This window comes from Bombus affinis, chromosome 10 (assembly GCF_024516045.1).
Source record: "Bombus affinis isolate iyBomAffi1 chromosome 10, iyBomAffi1.2, whole genome shotgun sequence".
NCBI classification, from domain to species: domain Eukaryota; kingdom Metazoa; phylum Arthropoda; class Insecta; order Hymenoptera; family Apidae; genus Bombus; species Bombus affinis.
Window position 1 is genome coordinate 8,950,999 of NC_066353.1, and position 27,855 is coordinate 8,978,853.

Sequence of the window (27,855 nt, forward strand, 5' to 3'; positions counted from 1 at the left end):
GTGTAGACGGCGTATATGGACAAATTTCATCCGATCCTTCGCTTCTTATCCAATCGTTCGGAATTTCTCCAGCAAGGGACATTGTTCTTTTGTAACGAGCGAAACTCGTTGATCGACCCGCGAGGAAGCCACTGCCATTGTCCATGGGACCGATATTCGTGAGAAGTTTGATGACGAGTCGCGCATAAAATGGAATTTCGTTCGTCGAATTGAAATTTAATCGACACCGTTAATCTCATTATCAGTCGACGTTGTTTTACGTTCTCTTTGTTCCGAGCTTGCTTCATTGTCTTCGTTCTCACGTATTTTCGATTTGCATAATTACAATCCCTTCATCGTTCTTCTCATGACACGACGTTCTCAAGGTCCCCTTCTCTTTTCCGTTGTGTCGATTCTTTTCAAATGCTTTGCTCGATCGCAGCAAAACAAAATCGAAGATTTTGCACCGGTGTATCGCCAGAGGATGATAATCGAATCTCGTGATTGGCCAAGCACGCTGGATACAGTTTTATTCAGCAGGTTGGTCGAGTTTCATAGCAGGGATGTTAAAAGACGAAAGGGAAGGAAAGCGAATCGACGTTTATGTGCGCGTCCTCTTGGCACGTTTCCATCGTGTACCGTTCAGCATCGAGAGAAAAGGAAATAGCGCTTTCTGGGTGGGCCTTAATTAACTTGTTCCTTTGCATACTTGAATACGCTCGAGCGTGACTACGTTCGCAAGTTTGCCGACACTGACTTTCATTTATCGTCGTGTCGAAAATCGTTTTAATTGTCTCGTTTGATTTTTATCTTTGCTTCGTTAGCGTAGCGTCGTCGGTATCGTTGCTCCTTCCGTTTTCCTATCCAGTTCAAAGGAACGCTTTATCTTTGTTCGTTCCTACAATGACAATTTTAGTTGCCAATAATTGGTAATACAAACGTCAATAGCATTTTTCTATTTACGTAATAAATGTTTTTCAAAATGATGGAATTCACGGAGAAGATAAAAAGGAGAACTTGCAATTTGGATGGAAATATCTTGTCACGTATGTGGGTTCGCGTATGGCGAGCATGCATGTTAATAGAAGCGAAAATTCAAGTTTCTGGAAAGGAACGAAACGAAGCGTTCCGAAGGGTTTCGAGTTTTATAGCTTCGCGACCTCAGCACGAAATTGCCCTCTTTCTGTTTGCGCAAGCTTTCTTCCGCGTCTGATTTCCGCAGATACTCACGTACTTTTTCACCAAGATTTTTCTCTCGGCGGGACTGAATAAACATGCGGAGTCTCTGCGTGATTCACGTTGTTTGTATAGTAAATTAATGCCCTTCTAAAAGACGTCTTCTTTTTTGTTTATGAAGATGCTTAGATTAGAAATTGGAAGTATATGTTGAACGGAGAACGCCTCGTGTTATCAAAAAACAGGGAACATAAATATTTCTATTTAGACAACAATTCCGCGTTAAATGGGAATTTAAATATTTGGAAATTCGTTGGCTCGCGTTTTAAGGTTGAATTTCTTGCAAACGGTGAAGTTTAACGTTCGAACAAATTTTACATCTGCTTTTAGATATGAGATAATTTTCGAAAATATTAAAGAACGCGCTTTGCACTCGAACGATAGATATTCAGCGACGTACAAGTAGAAGGATAACTGAACAACCAGCTTCTACAAGTTCGTTTCATTATCCGATACTCCAATTTCAGTATCAACGCGAACTCACGTATTATTTCAACTTTTCGTTTAAGTTAATTTTACTTGATTCGTTCTATAGGTTTTCCAAGCACGATAGAACAGAGCGAGGTTTGAAAGAAAATGCAAACATCTTTCCGTCCAACTTGACATTATACTTGCAAATTCCACCATATACATCGATGTGCAAATTTTTCATCCGATAAACAAGCATTGCGATAAGCATCGCGCAATTAACAGCGACAATGAAAATATCACGTCACGTATCATGGTTATTGTTGAAACCATTTATGTCGCATAACTAGACGGCAAACAGACAATTTCCTAGTCATCGAACGATTGTTTCTTCGTGAAGAGGGAATTTTACGCAATGCGATTTGAAGTAGCTCGACGTCTAATCTAATCTAATCGATCGTTACGTTTTCGTTTTTGTTTCAGATCGTCAGACCACTCGGGAAACAATGGCCTTCGATTCTACGGGAAATAAAATTCTACGGGCCGTCTGAGATTCCGGGCAACTTTCGCGACCAAAAGGTATTAGTTCCTCGAACTCTTCGGTTCGCCTTCGAAAGTTGTTCGAGTGGTGAACAAAGAACAAGAAGAGGAACCGTTGGACGAGGGACGACGAGCAAACAAAAAGGGAAGAAAGCAGAAAGGAAGGATCTTGCCAATTACTGCCGCTCTGGAATAAGGTAAGTCAACCGCGTTTTCAAATTTTCAACAACTTCTCTGATATCATCCGAGTAACTACCGTCAAGCCACCCTTTATCCTGTTGTAGAAAGTTTGCTTTTTCTCCCTCCACGATCGGTATTACGTTCCTTATCGGCTATTTTCTCTCGTGGATTAACGTTTTGTCCCGTCCTCGCTCCTGGCTCGTTTCCGAGACTCTTACGAGTTTCTTTAATTGAAATTCTACGAATTTCTTTGCCTTTCTTTCGCCAATGAAAATGCTCGTGCGTTTCTTTTCATAATACCGATACAGAGGTGACGTATTTTATACTTTGCTTCTTACGCCACGATATTGCCAGTTTCTTTCTTTTGTTGATTTCAATTATTACGAGAAAATGAGAATTATATCGTCGAATATAAGAAAATCGAATAACAACGATTCTACCGAAATACACGTAAACGGAACAAAGTTTCTCTTCTTACGATATAACATGGTTGCGACGAAGTTCTTTCGATTGTTTCATCGCACTTTTACGCATCGTTCGAACGTCTTCGCGTTCGCGTATCGTCCGCGCGAATTTAATCACGCGAGTTTAAGGTCTCGGGGTTTAAGATCGTGCTTAAGAGCGGAAAAGCTTGAAATAGCGCAACGAGTCTGCGCCGAGGGACAATCTCGTCCTCTTGGGTTTCCGATGTTGACAACTATTGACTCCATTTGTCTCTCTCGTTGTCCCATGTATCTTACTTTATGCTAACGTTTCGCACGTGATGTTCCAACGATAGCCGCTATGGGTCACGTTTCTTACGAGTGCACTTAAGCTGCAAGGTCCGCCGCTCACGTATAAGAATTTGTCGCAACGCTGGAATTTCATGGTCTTTATGAAATAAATCTCCGCTAAGTTGATTTTGAAAAGTCGACCGGCCAGCTTACGCCTCTCCGCAAACACTGTCAGCGTCTTATCGCGTTTCTGCGTTATTGTATTCATCCTGGTTGATTTACGTTTTATACCGTATATCGAAGCAACATCTAAAATGTTATTCTCCAATGATAAATTTATTAGCAAGGGAAAGCGGCAAACGTTATATTTTGAATCCGATGTTAGAATCCTCTCGTACGATAGTTTAGCTCGTTGTATTCCCGTACAACGTTGCGCTCTTATAACATGGTTTCGCTTAAAAACACGAGTCGACGAATTGGAGAAAACGCGAAGCGAAAATTTAAATATTTAAAAATTTGAATATTAAAAAGTTTGAATGTTTGAAGATTGAAATATTTTACGAAATCTGCAACCTATAAATAGCAAATTTCTTCTGTTACAATTTTGTTACATGGTTTACCATGTATTAGGTCGTCCGAAAAGTTTCTTTCGTTTTATAAGGAATTAACGGATGCGCAACATTCTCCGTTTTATATTATTTTATCGAATTACGTATGATGAATGTTGTTCTATCAAAATAAAGATCACAACGTTCGACAGATTAGCTTTCACGTTTGTATAAAGATGAATCGTTGTAAAAGACGGGTCTGTAAGAGAAAGACACTTTTCGGACAACCTAGTACGAATCGCATCGTATCACTGGTAAAACGTTTTCAATTTCGGCATCCGATCGATTCCTTTCGCATGATAGAACGCTCGAATTCAGATAAGGAAGTTTCGATCTAGACAACGGAGAAGCGTTAGTACTCCTTGGAATCGATTCGAATTAATTTCACAGTTGCTCGCCTCGGGCAACAGCGGTCTAGTTTTTGGAGTTTCTGCACGTTCGATGTCCTTCCCCTAATATACGAGACCCGAGGATTCTAGGGATTCCTCCCTCGGGATTTATGCAACATTTTTGCGGCGGCGCGGCGAGCTCGTATTCCGGTTGTTAGTTCTGTCTTAGCTAGTGCGGTGGAAGTGCCGGGCGAAATGGAGGGCCCTCGACGATCTAAAAATGATTTCCACCAGCCAGAAAATGCTTCGTTCTACATCGTGGTAGGATTATAATAGAGTTTCTCGAGCAAAGGAATCGAGAACAATTTGAAGTACCTTGCATTATCGCGACGTTTCTCGCTTCCTCTTTCGTGGCAGTATTTTATTTAGAATATTCGCGACCTTAACACTAACTTTACCACGTCTTGTCAGATGTCGGACGAAGAATTGACACAAAGTTGGACGAACGAAAGAAATGAATAATACTTTCTTACATCAACAAAAATTGAGAAATTTATTAATGAGATAATATAAGTATTTACATAAAGTTAGACGAACGAAAGAAACAACAGCGAGTATACAATTTGAAATTAATAAAGTTTTAGACCGGTCTTTTAAACAGGCCTGGTGAAGTTAGCGTTAACCAAACGATAAATCGCTGTTCTAGTCGGTTCAAGTATCGTTTTCTTGGTGATTATGAAATGAAAGTAACGAATACCATAGAAACATTAAAAGTTGAAAATTTCGAAGATAACAGTAGGATTAAAAAACGTATGTAGGATTCCTCAAGGTATGAGCGATTACAGCGAAATACATTTTCTCCAAGTTATAGATATCGCGAGTGATTTTTATCTATTCTTTTATCCAGACCGTTTTGACGAAGGTTATACGAAACTTTATCTTTAAATAAGATATACGCAGTTAATTGCGATTAGATTTGCTATAATGTATTTGTGACAGGAAGGTTTCTTAGTATATAGTCGATCTTGAGGTTGTTCAACGAAACAATGCGCTTCTCGATTTAACTTATTTAAGCTTCCCGATCTTTTGATAAAAGTGGAAATGCAAACACGAAGAATACAACGTAAAATGATATATAGGAATGATTAACGATCACGTAAGAATTCGTAAAATGGTACGCGTTGAAACGAACTGAAATTTTGTCGTACTTCGTGATATCAAATGATGCAGAGAAATAACTCAATCCTCGTTACCGCATTGAAAGAATTTACACATTTTTAGAATTTCCTATTATATGTAATTCCCTATTATATTATATTATTATACTCTTCAGCGAGAGTTTCGGTATTCGAGAGCTTGGATTACACGTTAATTAACAAAAAAAACTATTATAATTAAAACTTGCTTCAACGAAATTAATTCGAATAATAATTATATTTCAAGCTATGTTTGAGATATTTGACAGACAAATCCAACGAGTTGGTAATTTTGTTTGAATAAAGTCCTTCCATAGCGTAATTGTACGCTATATTAAATATTAGATCTCGGAATAGACTGCGATAAGAAATACTCAAAGACATTGATTGCACATTGAGATATTTATTTTCGATCGTAAAGCGGTAGATTACACGGTACATAGATTAATTATACGTCCTGTTTTGCTCGTTTTGCTCTTCATAAATCGGTCAATTAAAAAAAAAAAAAAAAAAGTTCTATTCAACGTTTTGAAATCTCGCATAAAGTTACACGCTCGATATTTATTATAGAGGAATTTTATTGAAATTCCAGAACGTTTCGTGCAACACACGTAATATATTTACAGAAGATTTCTACCAACGTTGGAATACTTTCGTAAGCTACACAATTGCCCAAGCAAATATACTTTCCGATTATTTTTATCGAATATTTGATTTATTTATAAGTTTCTTCTATCAGATCCACTTACCTCGGATACGAAATTGCAGGAATTCTCGATGAAAGTAGTTTCTACCCTATGGAAAGGTATCACGGTACAAACTTTGTTCTTCACCAAGTTTCTGCAATTCATTTCCTTCGCGGTGCACCTGCAGACCTGTACACACGTACACGCGTATTCTGATCGATTTCAGAGACTCTTTTCAACTAGAACAGACTTTGAGATTCCTGTGCTTTGCATCCTGCTTTCAAATATTCCTATAGAACCGATATCGCATGTTTGCTTCGCTATATATCTGAAACTATTTTTCTTTAAAGAAAAGTAGTCGAGACAAATAGACACGAATCGAATCGAATCGAATCGGTTTTCTTGCCCGGAAGTTCATATGGTTTAACATTGCGATACTTGTTCATCAATTTCGAGAAATGATCGTACTTCGCGAGATTAATCGATCGTGAGGTCGTAAGTTTCTTTCGAGGAACGTTCAGTAGCAGCCAGCATTTTTCTACGACGTCGACAGTGGAAAAATACGTTTCCGCCAGGGAAATAATTACACTGGTTTTAGATAGAAATTGAAACGTGCTTGTAGATATTTTATTCTTTTATCAAAGATACTTGTTCGAAATACGTTACATGTAAAAATGATGTTTTTCCTTATCAGAAGTTACCGGTAAAGATAAATTACACATAAAAATCATTCCTCTCGAGATAACTGCTTTATCTTCGATAAACCTATGCTTCCTTAAAACTTACAAAAATTAGAATTCCTTCGAACTATTATTCATCTGTTTCGTAGCGTATCTGTACGTGTGTTTGCTCTGTCCTTTCCACTTCTACAAGAAACTATCTTTTTCAGAATTACTTTACAAATTACACATCTTTTATCTTATCTGTGTGTAAAGAAAGAGAACTATCTGAAATCGAAGATTCCATAGAAAGATAAATTTACATACGTTTAACTTACGTGCCTTTCTCTCTATTATCTTTATTGCTACTTTTCTTCTTCCTTTCTTTTTCTTTTCTTTTTTGCTCTTCTTTTTTTACTCTTCGTGAATGAATTTTTCACGACTGAAAGACGGATAACGATTCTTCTCTCTTTCCATCGTTCTCTCGAAAATACGTACTATGCGACAACCACTCCTATTATACAAGAGATTAAAGTATACATAACTGCAACAACATTGCATAATCCATTGGATAGACGATCGGTGCTTCATATAAGCAGAACGTGTACTTATTCGTTCGAACGTTTGTTTCGCATTGGCCGTTATTCGAAGCAATCTGAATGGAACATACCGATGCGAATACACGTTTGCACGACGATACGGTAGCCTGTTTACGTTGAAGATCGCGTTAAATAATCGTCAAGGTAATTCGCCGTGTAAGTTAATGCGAGCATGCAAACGAGCGGTGCACACTGTGCAAGTAAACAGCCACGCTATTAAGATAGCTGGGGAAACAAGAAGCAGAATCCACGAAACTCACGCTCTACTTGCCTCGTATATTACATCGGGGATAAGAGTCGGGGAAGGGAGAGCGTTAAACGTCACATTCTCGTCACCAGATCGTCACAACAGACCATCCCCAAATTTTCCGTTAATCGATGTCCCGATACTCGATCGTTCCACGCATCTACATATTCGGTATTTCAATATCCAAACGTGTACTGTATCAAAAAGGAACAAACTCTGCTATTCCCACCAACGTTACAAAATACAATCGCTATATTACAAAAAGTTTACATAAGTCATAAAAATATCTTTGAAAGAGTAAATGTTAAGTTTACATTGATATTCTGAAAGAGATATACCAGTACTACGTGGAAAGTTATATTTGTTCGGTCGAAGTTTGTAGAAATCACCGAAAGAAGAGACGCGAGAGCTTTGCTCCGGTCGCGTGATCGCAGAAAGATAGACGCCTGATAAAATCACGTACCGGTACACGGCGGTATAAATCGATTCGTTATGTGGGCAACGGGTATCGATTATTATCGTAGGTTCGTGCCGATTTATTGCCGCTAGAACGCCCCGTTCCTCTTTGTTGGCGCCACTTTCTACAGGCGCTGCCGTGTGTGCGTGCACATCGCTCGTCGGCCGACTCGACGCGATTCCTACGAGTCGCATTAATATTTCGCAGGTATGCGCCGTTGATTGCGCCGCTGTCCAAGAAATCCCGATAACGAGGAAGCGCGACTAGTACACGGAAGGACGCGCTGTAATCACTCGTGAGAATTTTCATAGGAGAACGTAATCGCGTTGAATTTCTCGCGGTCGTATTCGCGTAAACGAGTGGCGGAAAATTTTCACCGTTAGTGCCGTTTTTGATCGTTCGTTTCTTTACCTTTTCACCGTTCAGCGTATGTGGACGTTGTCGAAATTACATCCAGTTCCATCCATTTATCCGAACACAAAGAGATACTATTGTTCGAATCGGAAGTCGCGGATAGTGGGCAGAATCGATGAACTTCTATTATATGAACTGCTTGTCTCCGAGGTCGGATAAATGGGATTCTACTCTAGTTGGAGTTTCACAATGGTAACGATTATTGACTGATAAACTTTCTTATAAGAATGGAACATCCTAGCGAGTAACAGATTGCGGATATCTATACGGAATTCATATTTTGGTGAATTGAATTAAAGAGATGGACTTTGAGCAGAGATTCGTTTCGCGTACTGTATATCATAATAGGTAAAGTATTCCATTTTGGACAGTACTTGCGTGGTAATTAGCGTTAAATGCATCTTTAGACGTTTGAAAAATTAATCAAATTATATGTTAAGAGTTTGGGTAATTTTGGAAAGTGGCATTTTTCAGTAGCCATAAAGGAAGTCGCCATCTTGTGTTTCCGGCCGCAAATCATATTTAATCCTTGATATTTAATATGCACACTAATTTGCGGCATCTCTGCTTTGCATAGAATTTACTTCATTTCCGGCACTGGTTCGCAAGCCGAGCGTACCATACAAGAATATGGAAGAGCAAAAATTTGTACAATCTCGAGCTACCATTTTCTACTGTAAGAATTTACCATTATTGCCAAAAGCAGTTTCTACTGCTTCTCCTACCTTTGACTCTACCAGAGGTAAATAATTGATCCTTTTTCTGGAAATTGCTATGCACCTCGCTCGTCTGCAACATTCAACAAGTTGCTTTTTAGTCTATCAACTTTTAGAGTTTCATTTCTAAAGTAATTACACGTGCTGTGAAACTACCTATATATGAGAAAGTTGTTCGAAATTTTTACATACAGTTCGAATTGTTAAGTTTGATAATTTCTCGATACTCTGGTACGCGCACTTATATCGTACTACTATACTCGTCTACTATTTATACGTTGGTACTCGTACCTAGTTATTTAGTATAATCGGCTTCGTACGTGTATACATAGAATAATTTTGAGTTAAAATAAATAATACCCGAGATATTATCTAAAGAATAATTATTCGCTATATTATTATTTAATATAATATATTCCGCAGTAGAATATGTGAAATTGAAATTTATGTCTGAGATATTAGATAATTATCTTACACACGTCTAATATCTGCTTGCCATTTAATATCATACATTTACTGTCATTACCGTTTCTTATATGCCCACGTAATTCTACGGTATTATCACTTAAAATTAAAAGTTCTTCCTCAGAACTTTACCTTTCTTGTTCACTTTCTTCCAACGAGAAATTAGTGCTGAAGTTTGCATTTAAGCTTGATAATATCGCTTCGATATCTTTTATAGTCGTACATCGATGCTGTAATATTCTACCGGAATCCACCGGATCAAAGGGTAGTACGCTAAAACGTCCGTTGAACAGCATAGCCGTTACGTTTAACACACGTTGGCGTTAAGTCTTGGCCGGCTCTACCGCATCAATCATTCAGGACTCTTCCTGCCTACGTGCTTCTTTTCCGTCTGAATAACTGCTCGCAAATAATTTATACGGTTAGCGAGTAATGGTTTCGAGCTAGTACAACATTAGCAGCTCTCTTGTCTCGAGAAACTCTGATTCCTATATAGCTGTTGAAACATCATCAAACAATGCGTACGGCCGTCCTGTTACAGTCGATAGTTCTATTTGCGTTCAGCTATGTCCGTTAGCGAAATTAGTGTAAGTGCATTTACACCGACGTGTTCAATTTTTCTATTGGACTATACGAAATGAATATACAGCGAGATACAAAAAGTATCTGTACACCATTTTATAATTATAAAATAGCAGTTAGAAAGGTTTCTTAAACATTTTGTTTGTAGTTTCATGAGAGGATTAGGAACTGGTAATTGAATAAATAGTTTAGAGAAAGTTATAAGAGCGACATCATGGATAGAACGAAGCGTCTGTAGTAGACGTAAATTTGCATTCTCCCGCATTCAATCGTAAGGTTACAGATACGTGAATCTACGTCACTCGCATGCAAAGCGTTGAGTAGTTGAAATTGTAACCTATTGTCATGTAATTGTTCGCGCAAATTCGTTCAACCTTTAGCTGCTGCGATTTCGCGAGCGTGTTTCAACGCTGACTGTTATACATCGTCTAATGTAGTTGACAATTTGTTAAGAAATTTCATTTTGCATCGAGCAATATCACGACATTAGTTTTTAAGCAACTAACGTATCTCGTTCCAACCTTGTTTATACGTGTTTGGATCGTTTGTACATTTGTTTCGCCAAAATGATAAAAGTAGAATCGTAACGTATTCTTATGGAAATCTCAGTTTGTACTTTAGAATTTGAAAGTTTTTATTAACATCGATTTAAATATCGATTTATTGAAAAAGAACTTGGAAGATAAATCGATAAATGTCGTACTTGTTGGGACGAATCATTGGGGTGAATTAGTCCTGTAACAAGAATGTCGATATGTTACGCAACTTGCTTTCAAAGAGAAAATGAATTATTCGAGGGAAGCTAAAGTTACATAAATTCAAGTTTTCGTAATAAATAATATGCAAATATGGCCTACGTCTCTTACCTCGCGATAGTCTTGCCTCATAAGTAAGGCATTTACACGTTGTTTTAATACTATACGTAATCGTCATCCTAACAGACAATTCTCCATTTTATTCGCGTACACCTCGATTCACGTCTCGATTAATATTTTCTAATATGTTCTAATTTACAAATTACATTCTATTTCCACGAATGGCTTAAGATATACGCGTTTCTTTTTGTAAGAGTGCAAGTTGCTTCGTCAGAAAAAGGTCCTTAAAGATGTCTCATCGAAGCTTCATTCGCTACATCGAATTGCGTCTTGCAGTTCGCGTAAAAATAACGAAAAAATTATTCTCGGAAATACAGGTTCGTTGCACTATATTTCGCCAGTTTCTCGCGATGAAATAGGAAATTGGAAAACTCGAAACTCGAGCATATCGAAGAAAAACGTAGGATATTATATCTCATCGCGAATAACTTTTTCCAACGGCGGGTAAACGAAGGTTTGGCCGGAAATAATTCGATCTTCTCGGTTCACCCGAGGGTAGAAAGCAAAAATCATGCTCGTTCAGAATCTGCCGTGAAATTGCTGCAAGTAGCGTCGCGGATAATCAAGTTGGGCCGTAATTCGCGTTGTGTACGACGCTCCGGCGAAGTGAAAACGATGCGTCGCGCAGCAACAAGTTCATACGTTCGCTCGTTCGATCGCTATTCAACCGTGAGCGCGCGACTAAGACCGAGAAACCTTGCCTACGGTTTGTGTGTAAGTTTAATTAAACTGCGCGCGGAAGAATGTTCGTAAATTAATCTAACTTCATGCCGGGAATCTACGCCGATCGAATCTGTTTCTCCCTGTCTGCCGATCTCTTCCGTTTAATTAGCATCGCTCTTGTTGCTATCGATACTACATCTTCTATTAAATTGTAACGTGTTTGCATTTTTTAGATTCAGACAAAAGTTTCCTATTTTATTTTATTTCGTTACCCGAAGATCGTAAAAGAAAGAGTGATCTATGATGTCATTTACCATGATAGGCTAGAAAAAAGTCAATTAGCTTCTGCATGTATGCAAATGGTTCGTTAATATCGATATGTTTTCTAATCGGATGCTAAAGGAGAACGATAAACCGGCAGATAACGATTCTGGTAAAACATCGTACAGAATATGATAAATTATCGTATCTATTTCGGCTCGTTAAATTTTTATACTCTTCAAAACGGATCTATTGTAACAAGGAAGAATAGAGTTGCTGATTAGTGTCAATTGTCTGTGTGTACATTCAGCAAAATACGAATTGATCTCTAATCTATTTCAAATGGAACATTGTACACTAATTGCACGTTCATCGATACTTGCGAGAGTCGTACGATTACGAGCAACGTATTTTACAATTTGTTACTGTTCCCTTAAAAACATTATTGGTAGATGTATTTTGATAGTAAAATATTTTTTATCGAAATTTTATCAAAAATTGTCGATCTGTCATTATTCGATCGCATCGGAGAATTTGTAACCTAATAACACCCATGTTTTGAACATGGTATACGTATACAAAGTGAATAAATTATGAATAAGTAGTGACTTGAATGGAACAGTTTGTCGTGGAATGTTGGCAGAGATATCGAAGAATCGAGGAATATGATGGAACTAGAAATTGACGTAAGTGTGACACGGTCCATTGAAAGCCATATATAGCGTTTTGGTTGAATGAATGAGATTCCCTTGACATTTAACCCTTTCGCTTCGGGTGCTGCTTGCTTGCCCGCGACATGACCTGTGGGTAAGAGCGTCGCTTATAGGTGACACCCACGAAATAATCTGTGGGCACGAGTTCCGCATGTAGGCGGCAACCACGCGACGAATCTTTTGTCAATAGGTGGTATTGACAAAATCCGCTATCACTTAGTTTCCAACCCGATATACTGGATAACGAGGACTTAACTATTCTATTCTAAAAAATCTTTCTAAGACCAAGAGTTTCGCTCCGGGAAGAAAAAGCTTTTAAATGTGGTTCGAAAACGATACAAAAGAACGATATTCGTAACATCGATGTAGTTGTAGCGACACCGATGAAGCACAAAGAGCCGGGCAGCTAATTTTTATCCAGTAGCATTTAATTAACAGCCAACGAGAAATTCAAAGAAACAGGCAATGCCAGACGAATTAAAGGCTAATCTATTTCCAGAGGCCGATTAGCAACAACAAACTCTCGCCAATTTTCAACCAAATTACTCACATGTCCGACGAAAGATAGTACTTTTATACACCTTTCAAGTCACCATCGAACGTATACCTGTACTCGAATTATTACTATCAACCAACTGCCACGCCACTTTTCTAATTTTCCGTGCATTAACAATTGCAATTTTCATTTCGGCGTAATAGTCCAGGAGAGACACCCGAGTCGAGTAATGAACGGAACGAAAATTGTACATCGATCGCGTCCTAAGGAACAGTCTTGGCGAAGTCCAGCTGAGGAAACAATACGGTAGATGATCGCGTGACGCATACACACACACACACACACATATACACGTACATGTAAACCAGTAGTGATCACGTGCACCGGGTGTCTCGTTTCACTTGCACGATTGTGGGGTTCCCTTTAATTATTGACCAACCCAGTGGACCAAGATGCACGCCACGTACAGGGGCTGGTTGGTGGTCACATTCGATCGTTACCATGGGAATCGTCGGTGTCGTGAAAGCTCAATTCCCCTGGCGAGCGAGCGTGTAGCCCCCGCGTTTCGTACCGTTATTACAAGACTAATCTAACTTCGCACCGTAAACAATATTACCTGCAACTTCGCTATACCACGAAACGAGAAACGCTGGTTGCCTGGCCGCCTAGCTGCCTGGCTGGCTGGCTGGCTGCCTGCATATACGAGGATTCCAAAAGTAAATTTAGCCGCTCGAAATAATTAGCGGTCCCTTAGGTTCTTCTAGTTTAGATGCCTAATAGAAACATGTAATTGTTCGTCGGGGGCGTTGTCATGTTAAATGATTGGTCTTGAGGCGCGTCTTTGTCGATGCTCGAGAACAATTCACGAACGGTTGGTCGTCTGTTTGTTATCTGTAGACCGAGGATGTTCGTTTGTGCTATTTACTTTCGTGTAAAAATTACAGTGTCGTCCAGGTGTTGTTTATACGAGACACGACTAGTTATTTGTTAGAAATTACTTTGGAAACTATGGCGTAGTAAGCTCATGCATACAACACTCTACATACTCGGAATAATATTATAATATACGAAAAGCGAATAAAGGATTAAAATACAACATCGGATAATATGAAAATTTTGGTATTAAACCGTTTGGCGGTGTAAATTGGCTTGTGGTAATAATTTTCGTACAAATGTGATGGCAGAAACGTGGGTATACCGTCGGTATTCGCGAGCAAATGGAGAAACGTGATACTTGCGAGCTTCTATGTAGTTCATATGTAGTCTGCCAAGGTTCGGCTAAGTTATAGTATCTAATATAGAATCTGGTTCGCGCGTCGTGTCCTAAAGTTACACGCAAATCCTTTTTAATAAAACACAAAAACGTCGTGCAACGGTTTTATACGTGCAGCAGGTTCTTTTCTATACAGAAAGTCACCTCTGTTAATTCCATTAAATGATTTCACCAGTCAAATAAAGCTACTTACTTAATGTATACTTTATTTAATGCATTTTTTTTTTAATTCAAGCTTCAGAAACGATATTTTAAACGATTTTTACCGAATTAATGGTTATAAGAGAAATAAGAGAGCAAAAGAAAAATAGTATAATATAAGAAAATACGTAACGTAGATGATCTTGTTATTCTGCAAGTAGGTAGAGAGTTACGACCGCGTATCACGATGTATCCATAGATTCGAATAAAAGTCAGTACATGAAATATTTCGTCCGCAAAGGGATTAACGATAATAAATGCGAGATATTTTATGTTGTCAACAATGGATCTCTTTAATATTCTTATTCAGTTAATATTCACGTAATATCCAGTTGCGTACATTGAAAATTAAATAATACGAGATATTTCATCCGTAGCGTCGCATAAATGAAATTACACTGCGAGGTGTCTGATCTGCAAATGTGAAAGGGTTAAAATATTGATCACGAATGTTGTGATTGAAAATACGCACGACGTATGAAATTCTAATTATTATATATTCGAGAACGGGGAATATTATGAAACCAGGTTATTATAAATCTGAAAGCAAAGCGAATGTTTTAATATTATTATTTTAATAGAGGATGCGAATCTTTCCACCTACATTTGTATTTTAATATTTGAAAAGCAAAGGAATTACAAAAAATCAAATTAATTTCATATATCTCCGATGTGCTTAAATTTCTTTCAGTATCTACAGTCAAAGTAATTAATAACTTTTTGGTCAGATTCTATGTCATTCTAAAGGCAATTTTATAGAAAGCCATTATCCAGAGGAAATTACGAACGTATGATCGCATGCTAATAATTGGGAAACAATCGTAACGTATTATAACGCGCGTTGCGTAACTAGCAACGTTTTCAATATCTACATTTTATTTTTCCGCTGTTACTTCGTATTTCTGATCTGAAATTGTAGTTCGAACGAGGAAAGAAGACAAACAGAATTAAAACGCAGAATGTTTTACATCTGCGATGGAAAAATCAATATTTAACCCAGCAGATGTAACTGTTCGGTTTATTGCAGCTTGTGCTTTTCATTCGGACTGCAGGGCATATGAAAATATTTGCTCGCGAGTGGGAACTGTCAGAGAAAAAGAAGGATAAAGAAGGTGGGTGTCGCGCACCACGCCATGTTACGTATCGTACTACTAACAATAAGTTAAGCCCCGTTTATTCGTCGTAAACGCGGAACATCGTACTATCTCGTGATAATTTCCCGATCCGGTTGTACGGGGCGGTTTACTTCTTTTCCATGGAGAACGAACGTCATCGTAAGTTCACCTATTCACAGTGATCTCATGCTGAGTTTGCTCAAGAATTCTCTGTATCCACCAGATGCGTTCACTGTGTATGCTTTAGCCACCGTATGATTTTTACGATCGTAATAAAGTTCGTGGGTCAGCGATATCCCCTTCTTTTTTCTACCTATTACGTTATTTCGGACGGCCGTTAAAAAAAGAGTGACGTTATGCAAAGCTTATCTCTGTCTATATTCCGCGCAAGCGTGTCATTTCGACCGATACCGTTCTCCGAATTAACTTCTTACGCCGCTTCATCCGAAATTACTATCTTAAATTATTTTACAGGCTTTTGTTGTTAGAGTCTTTGGAGATTGCGCGAATGTCCGATGTCATTCCGATTTACCCGTTAGAATCTCTATCGAACATGACGTTGGAACTAAAATTATTCATGACGTAGAACGTAGCTTAAATTACATAGTTAATTGTAAGTGAAAAGTGAAAAACTAGTTGATCGCGTATATTAAATTACGATAAATTTATTCGTACGATAATCATAAAGTACGGTACTCATGGTTCTTAAGTCTTATCCTATATCTAAGGTTGCTATGAGATGGTAACGTTAGCAATTTATGAACTAACGAACCTCAATATGTTATTTATCGGTCCACTTGGCTACGTTATAATTTAGCGCGATATGTGGAGATCGGCATATTTCGCATACAAGTCAGGCCCATAGTTCCAAACATACTGGCCGTGCAAAATATGGTAAATCTACTTAGTCGCTACCTACGTCGCGGAACGCCCTCCATTTTTGCTAAAACTTAATTAAACTCCACACCCAATCGAGTTCTTCAGTTTCTTCGCTATTCGTTTTCGTTATAGCACGAAATTATCGTACGCAGCTTATAATCTCCTACAGGAATAGACATCGCGATTCAACAGACAATTACGATGACTTATCATTTAACGTCGAACTGATACTTTAGGATAATTACGTTTAATGGTTGCTTATATCGCGCGAGGTCGATAAGTGAGCTTATTGAACGCCTTGATATCGGTGCGGTTCTCTATAGGTTGTCAGCCGATCGTGAACCAAGCGCATGAACCATTCGTGGATCGTTCGAGGTATACCGAAGACATGACCTGAAATTGGTCATGGGGTTTACGCGTAATGAAATTCTGATGAGAGTTGTACGCAATGGTCGCGCGATCAGACCAATCGATATTTTGTGGTCGACACGAACCGTCGAACGGAAATTCATATCCCGTTAGCCTCGAGGGTGTCGTGGCCCAGAAAGAAGATTGCGATCACCATCGTTACCTACTTCTTTTTGAAAAAAAAGGCAGAGAAAAATTGAAAATTCGTTGGAAAATTGTTTGCTTCGATCACAGATAAATTAGCAATTGGAAAATACTCTTTTCAAGGATCGAAAGATCTGGTTAAAAGTCTTATAAAAATCTTTATTTAAAATCGTAATTGAAACCCTAGTTGCGATCAAAGTTCTGCTTAAATCTTCCGATGTAAAGTAGCTTACGTGCCACGAGAAACAATTCCTTTGAGTTAGTAGCCTACCGAGCAACAATGTAAATGGATGCAAAGAGATTAGAAAATGACAGAGGCAAAGAAAAATTCGGATCATGGAGACACTGATCCCGTTGTCGTTTAAGGGTTGAGGTGATTTAATATTCATGAACTTTTACGTACATGTCTCGTGGTTGGAAAAAGAATACCCTTCGTCTCAAGTTCCTTTGTTTCGTATAACAATAGGTTAGATCGCCGAGTTACACGCTGCGTTAAGAGGACATGCTTGAAAGTTCCTTTACGTTGTCAAACGAATGGAAGAGATGTAAGGTACAAGGAACGAGGCTTCACGGAAACCTAAATGAAAAGGACCGCTATCGTCTGCTACAAAGTTCGTTGTCAAGGTACATTTGAACATGATCGCATGAAGCGATACTTATCGAACTGACGTGTATTTATTCGTACGTTTCTCGAGAGAGTAATTTTGCTAATTGTTAGACGAATATAAGAAAACCGGAAAACTCTCGTTGTATCGTAACTCGTGAAATACAAAGATGTTTGGCTTCGTTCGTCCGTATCCACTTAATATACAACGTCTTTTACTCTTCTACTCGTAGAAAGTAACTTTCATTCTGTGATAATTCACGCGATTCTGTGGTATTTAAATATTAAATATTTGAAGTTATTCGAATATTTATCGTTGAAGGCATTTTTCCGTACATTATGTACAATGAAATATGAAAATAGTTGGTAAAAGACACGTAATATATTCATAAAAGGTATCTACGAGCGTTGGAATACTTTCACGAATCCCTGTTTATTCGCAGCTTTTTTTCTCGATAGATCGTAGAAAATTGACGAAATCACGAATCGGTGACGTGCTGAATAGCGTATTTAAAGGCAGATCGAGCGACGAGAACGTTACAGAGAATTCCGGTGGAGGAAAATCAAAGACATCGATGGCAAGAAGAATGAAATTAGATAGAAATTGCAGCTGGTAGGTTGAAAATTGGTACGTCCGTACAGGGAGCGATCCACTGGGAAAAAGAAGTTTTCTCGTCACGTTTCCTATGACCCTTCCCCTATCAGCCATTCGATATTCGTAATTACACGGCGCGAGAGCGTGCGGCCACCGTTTATAAGAGTTCGAGTTTTGTTCTGCACGGAACGTGGCCGGATATTCCCGGTGGCTGATTCGGATTAAATTATGAGTCAGAGTTATACCAACGCGCAACTTTGAAACTGATTTAATTGAACGTCGCTGCCGGATTACACGATTATTCCGTAAGGGATAAACTTGAGCTAAATGGATTTGCGTGGCGACCCTGTAAGTTTCGCGACGACCCTCGTTGCGTTTCCTTCGATCGTGTCGTTGTTCGTCTTGCGGAAAGGGTAGAAGACGAGAAATGTTGTTATTTCATTCTTAGGGCGACTCTTACAAATGGCGAGCAACTATTGTGGAATACGACTATACGAATTTATGGCGTTACTATTTAAAAATGAAACAGATGTAACTGGTAAATGTGTCGATGAAAGGGTAGTTGAATGTGCAAAATATATGCGTACACTACTGGTAAAAGGTCGGAGCACCTACGTGTTCCAACGCGAGAACGACGAAACGCATAGCGTACGCGCAAGCGAGCGAACGAGCGGGTGCGATTTGCCAGCGAATAATATAAATTTTCATTCATAAAAGCGGTCGACTGACCTCGCGAATGCAACACGCTTTTATCAGCCGTAATCTCGTAGTGCATTCGCCTGCCGAGTGGAACGATTACGCAACCGCTTGGCACGGCTGAATGGACGCGACCGACGCGACGTCGCGGGAAAACCGATTCTACGGTAGAACGTGCGACCGGTTCTCGTCCGTGGTCGATCCATTCGTGAAAATGTTTTCCTTCGTGCGAAAATGTCGATCGGTGGAGTCGCGGTTTGAGATAAGAGTGGTGGAGTAGAAATTGCGCAACTGAGATTCGTTTCTTTGTTACCATTGGGACTGTGGAACTTTTAGTTCTTGAAGTCTGTTAGGCTTAGAAATATGTGCATATCTATATCGTCGCAACAGTTACGTTAGCTGCGATTTATAGTAATCTTTTGACAAGAATTTTCTCTCGCGTTTTTACACGAGGACGATAGAATTGCTTTATTTGCTTCTACGCACTAGACATTCGACAAATATTTGCCTTCGTTGTATGCTTTACGAACACGTGGAAAAATGGTACAGTTGAACGATTTAAATGTTAACCATTCCGAAAGAAGGATAGGCCGATTAAACGACGGGACAATCAGCCTAATTGCATGATTACCGAAACGCTGGAAGAGCCGCAAAATTATTAGCCTCGATTAGCTGTGTCCCAACAATTTGTAGTTACACACGAGACAAATTATCCGAGATGACGAACAACGTTACTGTCTTCTTTGATGACTGTTATGAATCACGTAATCGTATGCGATAGTGATTTCTTCTTTCGTCATTGATCGTGCACAGAATCTATAACGTTCCCACGTAACATTCCCATTACTTTCGTCGTATCTTCCATTGTACATTCTAACCAAATATTCGATTATGTTTCTCCCATATAAAAATTACTTTTATTTTCATTTCATTCAAATGAAATTATCACTTACAACGAATGTTAACCCTACTCTCTTTCAAATCGTTCTTCACGATCTTTGTCAAAATATCTACATCTAACCTACATACCATCGTACATATCGTAGGCAAAGTTAAAGTAGTTTCTTTGCTGTTGGCTCGTAACGCATGCTAAATTAAATGAAATTCTAGCCGAGTAATTAACTATATTGAAGTCGTGAAGCTTGGAAAATTCTCTATTAGATCACGGTAGTGAAATTTCGCAGAAACTGCATTCACGGCGTTTCTACTTCGTAACAATCGTTGCTTGTAGCTCGCTAAGAAAGGCAAAGACGTCTAGCAACACCGTATTCTTCGCCGGCGACGTTAACGCACTTAGCCTCTACACTCTGCCTATTAAACGTCCGTAAATCATTTCTTGCGCGGCTTCGCAGCTCGCTCGTAAACGGCCCACGGCGACAGCGTTCTCGTCTAGCTAGACAATTTGTCACTTCCTTATCACTTGACCGGCTCTCCTTCCTTCTCTGTTTCGCTCGTGGCGCGCGTGCTCCGTTACCTACGCGTGTAAGAAACCGACCGGGCTCGAGTCCGCTCCACTCGCTCCAGAGAGCTCTATCGAAAACGGCAGCAACGTCAATGCTCGCGAGCATCCTACGATCGAGCGTTATCAGGAACGCGGCATGAATGGTAACACCGCGCTGTTTCCTTCCGGCTACTGGCCTCGGTTATCGCTCTACCGCGCTTCGAAACTCACGACAAGACAAACATTGCCGACTATTCTTCTCCATTTTTCCATTTTACTATTTTTCTATATTTCCATATTTCCATTTGTCCATTTGTCCATGCGATCGGAGAGAGTCGGGTTGACTTTTCACTTTATCGCTTGGAAATGTTGCAGGTTTCGTTTTAGGGTAGGGGGAACATGAATTTTTTTTCTTTTTTTTTTTTTTTATAACAAGGAACGGAGTATTTTATGCGGTCGTTGAATATATTTGAATATAGATTTGAAGGGTGTGCTTGAAATAATTGGACTTTATAATTAATCTCGTGTATTTTCTTTCGATGGTTTGGAAACGTTTCTGTAGGTTTTTAATGTTTGGTTCGTATGTGGCAATGGCTGTCTAATAATAAATAACAATCGGTAATTATCATACACGTTATGGAAACAAAATATCGCGTAAATCGTCAATTGAGATTTATCGTTATTTATGGTGTTGACACTATGATTTAATTATATACGAAAATACGTAATTGCAGATCACTGTAAGTTCAACTCCATTTATGATGTTCCAATACAGCGTACATGGTGCAAATATTATTTTGATGGACGTTCGCCTAATTATTGTGTAGATATATCGTAACTCTAGCCAACGATGAGATCGAAATTATTCCATGTTTTACTCGCGCACGTATATTGCGGCCACAGGATTCGTTGTAAATTAGTTATAGCGATATTCGGACCTTGCGATTGTTACGCGATATCGGGGATTTAGCGAATCCATTCGATACGGATTATTTACAGGATAAGCTGTCATCGACAGATAGCTAGCATTGCCAACGATATAGATATTCGTTTTTCGTCAAAAGTGATATATGTGTTTATGCGCCTGTATTATTATTTTATGTCATTAGGGTTTCATTTACCATGTTTTAAGATAAATTTCCTATCACTGATCGCATTTGCTCGTCCTCGAAACTACTTTACACTGTCGTCGTTTTTCTTCGCGTTTGCGTTTCAAAGGTGTTGAAAGAAAGGTATTCGCGATCGAGCCGAAGAGCCGGTAGAAATCGCGAAAGACGCGAGAAGTTGTTGAAGTTGCGAGACTTTGATGATCTCGGTGGCTCGTTCGCGATTCGACGACGCCCATGATAGAAGTAGTCGCTCTCCCGTAAGGAAAGAAATAAGAAGAAGAGGAAAACAAACGAAAAGAGAAGAAAAATAAAATATGTACACGTAGTAATGACGACGGTGAAGATGAGAAAATAATTGCTGGCGTTAGTGCAAAAGAACGCTGATGTTGCACCGTAATCCATTACGGTATTTAACAAGTTATATATAAATAATGAATCTCGAAGAAGATGCAATGCTCATGAATGTATTTATAGCTAAGTTGCACATCAGGCTGTCGTTCATTTCGTTCTTTTGCGTTGTATAAATCCTCGATAAGCGCGTTAAAACGTTGAATTCGTTTCGTTGTTTTGTTTAAATAAGCAGACGAAAAGGTCATTTTGGTGGAGATTTCCTTAAGCGCATGGTTGGTTAATGGTAGAATTCAAATTCTTAAACTTTCACCAGAAACCTCTTTCTATTTTCATATTTTCGTATGTCTTTTTTAACATAATAATAAAATAATTGTATTTTTAGAGAATTCCAAACAATTTTCAAGAATGTTTAGCGTCTACATCGATAATTCGTACAATCCTACGTTTCCTTTATACGCAAAACACGTAGAAAATACAGTCGATAGAATTTATAAATCGGCGTTTCTTTATTTATACGCTCACCGCTGTAAATTTTATCGGTGCATAGGAACGTCGTTAAAAAAGAAGCGATACGTTACCGTGGAAAACAGAATGCTGTTAAAAAGTTTACAATATTCTCACGTAGCAAAGTAATCGTTTCAAAAGTACCAAAAGTTACATGACTGATGCTTCGAAAGTTGAACACGCGAGCAGTTTGATAGATGATCTCGAGATAGATGTATCTTGTTATGGATTACTATCGTTCACAGTTCAGGTTATGCGATCGCTTCCAGCATTCGCTATAAATACATTTTACACCCTGTATCTACCTTATACGCGTAATGTATTGTAAAATATAAATTGTTGAACCAACGACACAGATTGAATATCTCAAGACAATATTTATATATAGTTATCTGAGCATAAACTTTTCGTTGCTTCCGGTAAGTGTTGCCAATCCTGAGCGTTCCCACATATTTTACATACATATTCGTATCTCGTAGTTCGTTCAATCGCCTCGCTTTATATTTAGTTGTTACTTATTCTCGCAACAAGTTGTTCCTTTTTCGTTCACAGACGCATACACACTGTCGGAGTAATCATCCACTATCTCGAGGGATGTCTGATGTCTTTGACACATTGAGACGAGCATAAGTGCCGGTTGTCAGCGGTACTCGTATATATTTAATAGGAAACAATACCGTGAACCGAAGAGCCAAGATTATTGCTCGGGGTAATAAAGTTCCAGATACGCGGGACGTTAGCGATACGTTATTACAAGGTTGTTACAATGTGGCCAGTTTTATGTTCGCGATATCGTACGTAATTATTGTCTATAACCGGCGCGATGCCTATTAACATTCTGACATAATGGCACGCTGCGTATACGTTCGCTTTCGCATCTTCGTTTTAATCCACGATACCGGTACGTTTACTCTTATCTTCGTGGTCGCTTATAAAAATAGGAGATATAGCGAAGATGCGCGCAGGCTCGAAGCATTTTCAGCGGAAACTTGCAACGAAATAGCGATCGTTTCGAAAAACGCGGCTAATCCAAAGAAACAGCCTGCGCGAAGCATTGCCGGTTGTTTCCTTTAACGATAACGGATATTATCGAAGTGCTAATATTTATATTTAGGTGAATTAACATGGTCATTTTCTGGGTGCTCCTTTCATCACCCTGGCAACTTCCTTATTTGGTAATTGAAACTTAACAGAGTGTTTCTAGTATATCGATGATAACACGCGATAATAATGGAACTGGTATCGTTTATGAAGTTTATCGAGATAGCAAAAGAGACGATATATTCGTAGTACGATCTGGATTCTCGATGAAATTAACGCGAATACGTGCAGCAACAAGTTACGTAATACACCATGTTAACGAATATACTTTCAAGCAGCAAATAATGCGTCGATTAATTAGCATAGTAATTTAAGAGAGAAAACAGGAATAAACTTAAATGCCGTCTAGCTTGAATCGAGCAGAATCGAGTTATAATAGCATTCAGTCTTGCTGGCAAACCCGATGTTGCAAAGATTTACTTTTATTAAACAAATTTGCAGTAATTCTTTCCGTTGAACGCTTGCTGTCGCCACTTTCGAGTCTCGTATTTTTAAGTTAACACAACCGAGGAATCACCATAAACGAGCCTTATTTATCTTGGCAACTGCTACTGAATCTTCGTGTTTATCACACAAGAGCGAGTCTTGTTCGCACAAAACTGTACTATCAGAAATTTCTTGTTAGCAAATTAGCTGTAAGAAACTACCTGAGTCGCTGTGGATCGTTGTTTATTTCACGCATAAACATTGATAGGCTGTTTAAGGTTTAAAAGTAAGACATGTTCATCGCTTGAATACGTTTTTGTCTCTTTAGAAGAATCGTGAACAGTTAATGTAATGACTGATACAAAGGTATACTTATACGAACGACGTGGATACGATATTTCGACGTAAATTTAAAAATTTATTATATATTTATTGCTGTTATTATTTGTTTGTAATATTACTAGCTCCAAAGAAGATTTAGCTATAAAATGAAATTTGTTGGAAGGAAATCGTTGCAAACGCGTACAAGCGTTCGTAAGCCAGAGCAATGGAATTCTTTTAAAGCGTATATTATTTCAAAGGATACGCTTAATCGTTTAAAACATGCGGGTACATTTGTTTGCGTTTAACAAGCTACAATTTAGTTACAAATTTACGGATAAGAGGATCTGCGCTGATTTCGTCCTTTACGATCGACGCAGCTACGTTACGGTACGATGCAGTGACACGATAAAATCGATTTTTAAAGTTAATACGCCGTAACGAAATTGTCGTTCGTATTTATCGAAACCTTGACGAAGCTTCGAATTATCAAATTATCGCGCTTTTAAGCCGCGCTTTCAGAAAGCCATAGACATCGACTCAAGCAGCGATATTTCAATGGTAAATCGGTAAGACGGTAAGTAAGTACAAATTACAAGTCGAGAACTTTGCAAGCCGATATCGTATACGAGAGAGCATTAGCAGACCTATTCTTGGGCTATTTCTCGATCTATTTAATTCCCCAACTGGGTTTCCACCCCGGCGCCGGACCGTTTCTCCCTCCACTCGCGTTAAGTGCCATGTGCATATGGTCGCGCTATCACGGCCATAATAATGGCGCGTACTTTACGATCGTATGTGCACAGTATCGTTGGCAGCGTGAGCAGCCGCGAGAGAGGCGGTCCCCGGGACAAGATTCCATTTAAGTGTTCCGCAAATACTGTTACCGCGAGAACACAGCGAGAGGGAACAATCCGCCTGCTTTCGCGGCTACCCGCTTGATAATGCGCTCCGTGACCCAGGATGGTATACGACGTCGATGGCGTCATTCCCTATCGGTTTTATATCGGACGGAACGACCTTCGACTGAGGGAAAACGCGCGGGATACTTGGAACGATCCATCCGAAAAGATTTTCCTGGACGGTCGGTAAATGCCGATCTTTTTGCGGTTGTAACCGCGCGAAACGACGACTTTCCGGCAGATTTTTATCGCGGTCTTTATCGCGCCCTTCCAACGGATTTATTATCGTTCCGGATCCTTATATCGCTCGCCACGTGATTCATAGGAATTCCTATTGACAAACATAAGGGTAAACGAATTGTTGTACGGGATATTTGAAAAAGCTGGAGTCAAACTTCGACAGCGTGCTTTACGTGTCCGGATTTAATCTGTTACAAGTTGGAAAACGAAACTATACAGCAATTTACATGAGTTTGCTTACACCGGCTTTTCCGATTATTAAACATCGATTACTAATTAAGTTCGCTTGTTTGTTTACGGTTGTTGCAACCAGGGTAATTACTTGCCGTTGTAATTCCATCCATGGAATCGTAATATAGAATATTATAGGTTGATCGAATTTGCTGTACAATTACATATGTGCCTATGTTCTATTGATTGATCAGAATGTCCTGTGTCATGGTAAATGACGCGTACATCAGAACGCAATATTATATATAGGCGATGAGTCGAGATTCGCTTAACCCTAATTACCATAGATAAGGGTAAAAAATCGTCGGAGCGGTTGTCGGAGAGGATAGATTCTGTAAACATGGAATTTTCGATATGCAAAGTATGATTGCACGATCGTCGGATTGATTCGTTCAATTAGACGACGTGAAACCGGAGTCAGATAGGATAAAATGTCAAGCTTAACGTATATTTTCGTATCAGCTAATTAAACGTGAGTTTCTTAGTCGCCGTTAATTTCTCGTAAGGCTTCGTTTGAGGTTCGCAAGGTAATTTTACAAATCTCGTGAAACCAGAGCTCGTACCTATCTCGAAACCCGTCTGTGATAATCAGTGATAATTACAATATCCTACCTAGAGAACCTGATCCCTTTAATGGGACGTCTTCCTTTTTCCCCGTTATGGTCTTTGGAAGGCAGAAAATGAAACGCGAACCAGGATTTTTCACTTGTAATTAACGTTAATTCTATTGAATAATCACGTTGGAAAATATTTTTAACACTCGTATGTTACGAGCAACGATTTTGGTGGACTTTAGTCAAAGAATTTCCACCATCTCGTTAAGAATTAACTTGAGCAACTTCGGTGGTATCGTAAGCATTCTCCGTCAGAATAATTTTCTACATTAGGAGCTGTTTGATGAAGTTAGACGACCAACGATTTCCGACATGAATTTTATATTAATGAACTTTTGCCTGGGAATCAGGTGCTATTGGTTGTCATGGAATTAACTAACAGTTTGTATGTTCCTGGAATCGTGAATATGAAACCTGAAATTTCCTGACAGTTTAGACGCTAAATTTTATTGACAGTGAAATTTGTAATTGAACGTCCATATATGTGTAAACGTATTTTTATTGAACAGTTATAAACATATACAACTATATGTTTAGATATTACTATATGTATAAATCAAGCATTTTCTATATTTTTATTAAAACATTATTATATTTAAAAGTTATTAACACATTGTTCAAAATAATTAGATGATCATTTCTATGAACGATTCTGTCGCGGTAACTCGATTCGCCTTATATTTTTTCTCGTCGCTTCTACTCAATGTCCAAACGAAAGGAAGCTATTGGCCATCGAAGGATTCATCGATGATAGTCATCGTGTCAGCAAGATTACTCGCGCAAAGTCCATATGCGTTATATTATCGTATTTCCTCGAGTCTCGCTCAAGTGCTTTCACCACGAAGCCTAAAGCATTTTCTTCCCCCAATAACCTTCTAGATGGACAACTCCCCAAGTATACCTAAGCATAGTTTGTATGGGTGTGTTCGTGTGTACCAGAAGTATTTTTCGTAGTAGCTTATCGAGCACGAGGGCGAAAACAGTGACGAGGGAATTCATTTTGGCACGGAGTGCAGGCGAATGATCGAATTACCTTGGAACGGAAGGATACCGCAATTCGATTATATTCTTGAGTTTCCCATCTAATAAATACAAAGCGCTCTGTATACGAATACACTCGAAACAAACGCAATTTCGGGCGATGTCGGGCCGAGTGGCAATTTGCTTTTGAAGAATCTCTCGATGCGCATTATTACATTGTTCGTTCTGGAATTTTGAATACAGCAGCCAAAGCAATTTGTTCTTTATCCTATTCTTTTTCTTTCTCTTTTTGCCACTGTTTTTTTTTTTTTTTTTATTGTACTACGTGTTAATTTTGAGAATGTTTTTCCGCCTTCTCCACTTTTGTGGTCTGACTTTTCATCTTATAAATCCCATTTTAGTCCGTTCGTTGTTTTGAGGTATTTCCATGAACGTGATTAAAGGCGTGCTTCGCAATACGTGAATGGATTAATTCGCGTTAAATTCGCTTTCGCAGAATCGACGCTGGAGAAAGCTCTTTCTCTCTCTGTGTTGCGCGCGTGCGGCTTTCGAAACGCTTTCGCCATTTGTATTCATTTGGCGTTAATGAAAGGCTAGATTAGAGGGGTTGGCAAACTTTTGCCGCAACTTGGAAATTCTTTTTCTCACGCTTGCTGTGTTCGCTAGCTCGTTGCTCGTTGCGAGGTAAAGATTTTTC

General features: G+C 38.9%; 2 protein-coding genes across 6 annotated transcripts in view; both read left to right on the plus strand.

Moving 5' to 3' along the window:
- The window catches only part of LOC126921076 (DNA-directed RNA polymerase II subunit Rpb4-like), a 260,919-nt gene that overhangs the window by 45,512 nt on the left and 187,552 nt on the right, over positions 1-27,855 (plus strand). The gene's annotated exons all lie outside the window — the stretch shown is intronic.
- Positions 1-27,855, plus strand: part of LOC126921065 (uncharacterized) — a 141,446-nt gene that overhangs the window by 37,993 nt on the left and 75,598 nt on the right. For all 4 annotated transcript variants that reach the window (XM_050732273.1, XM_050732272.1, XM_050732271.1 and 1 more), the window contains one exon: positions 2,107-2,360. The gene's annotated coding sequence lies outside the window, so the exon portion shown is untranslated. The remainder of the gene's footprint in view (positions 1-2,106; positions 2,361-27,855) is intronic.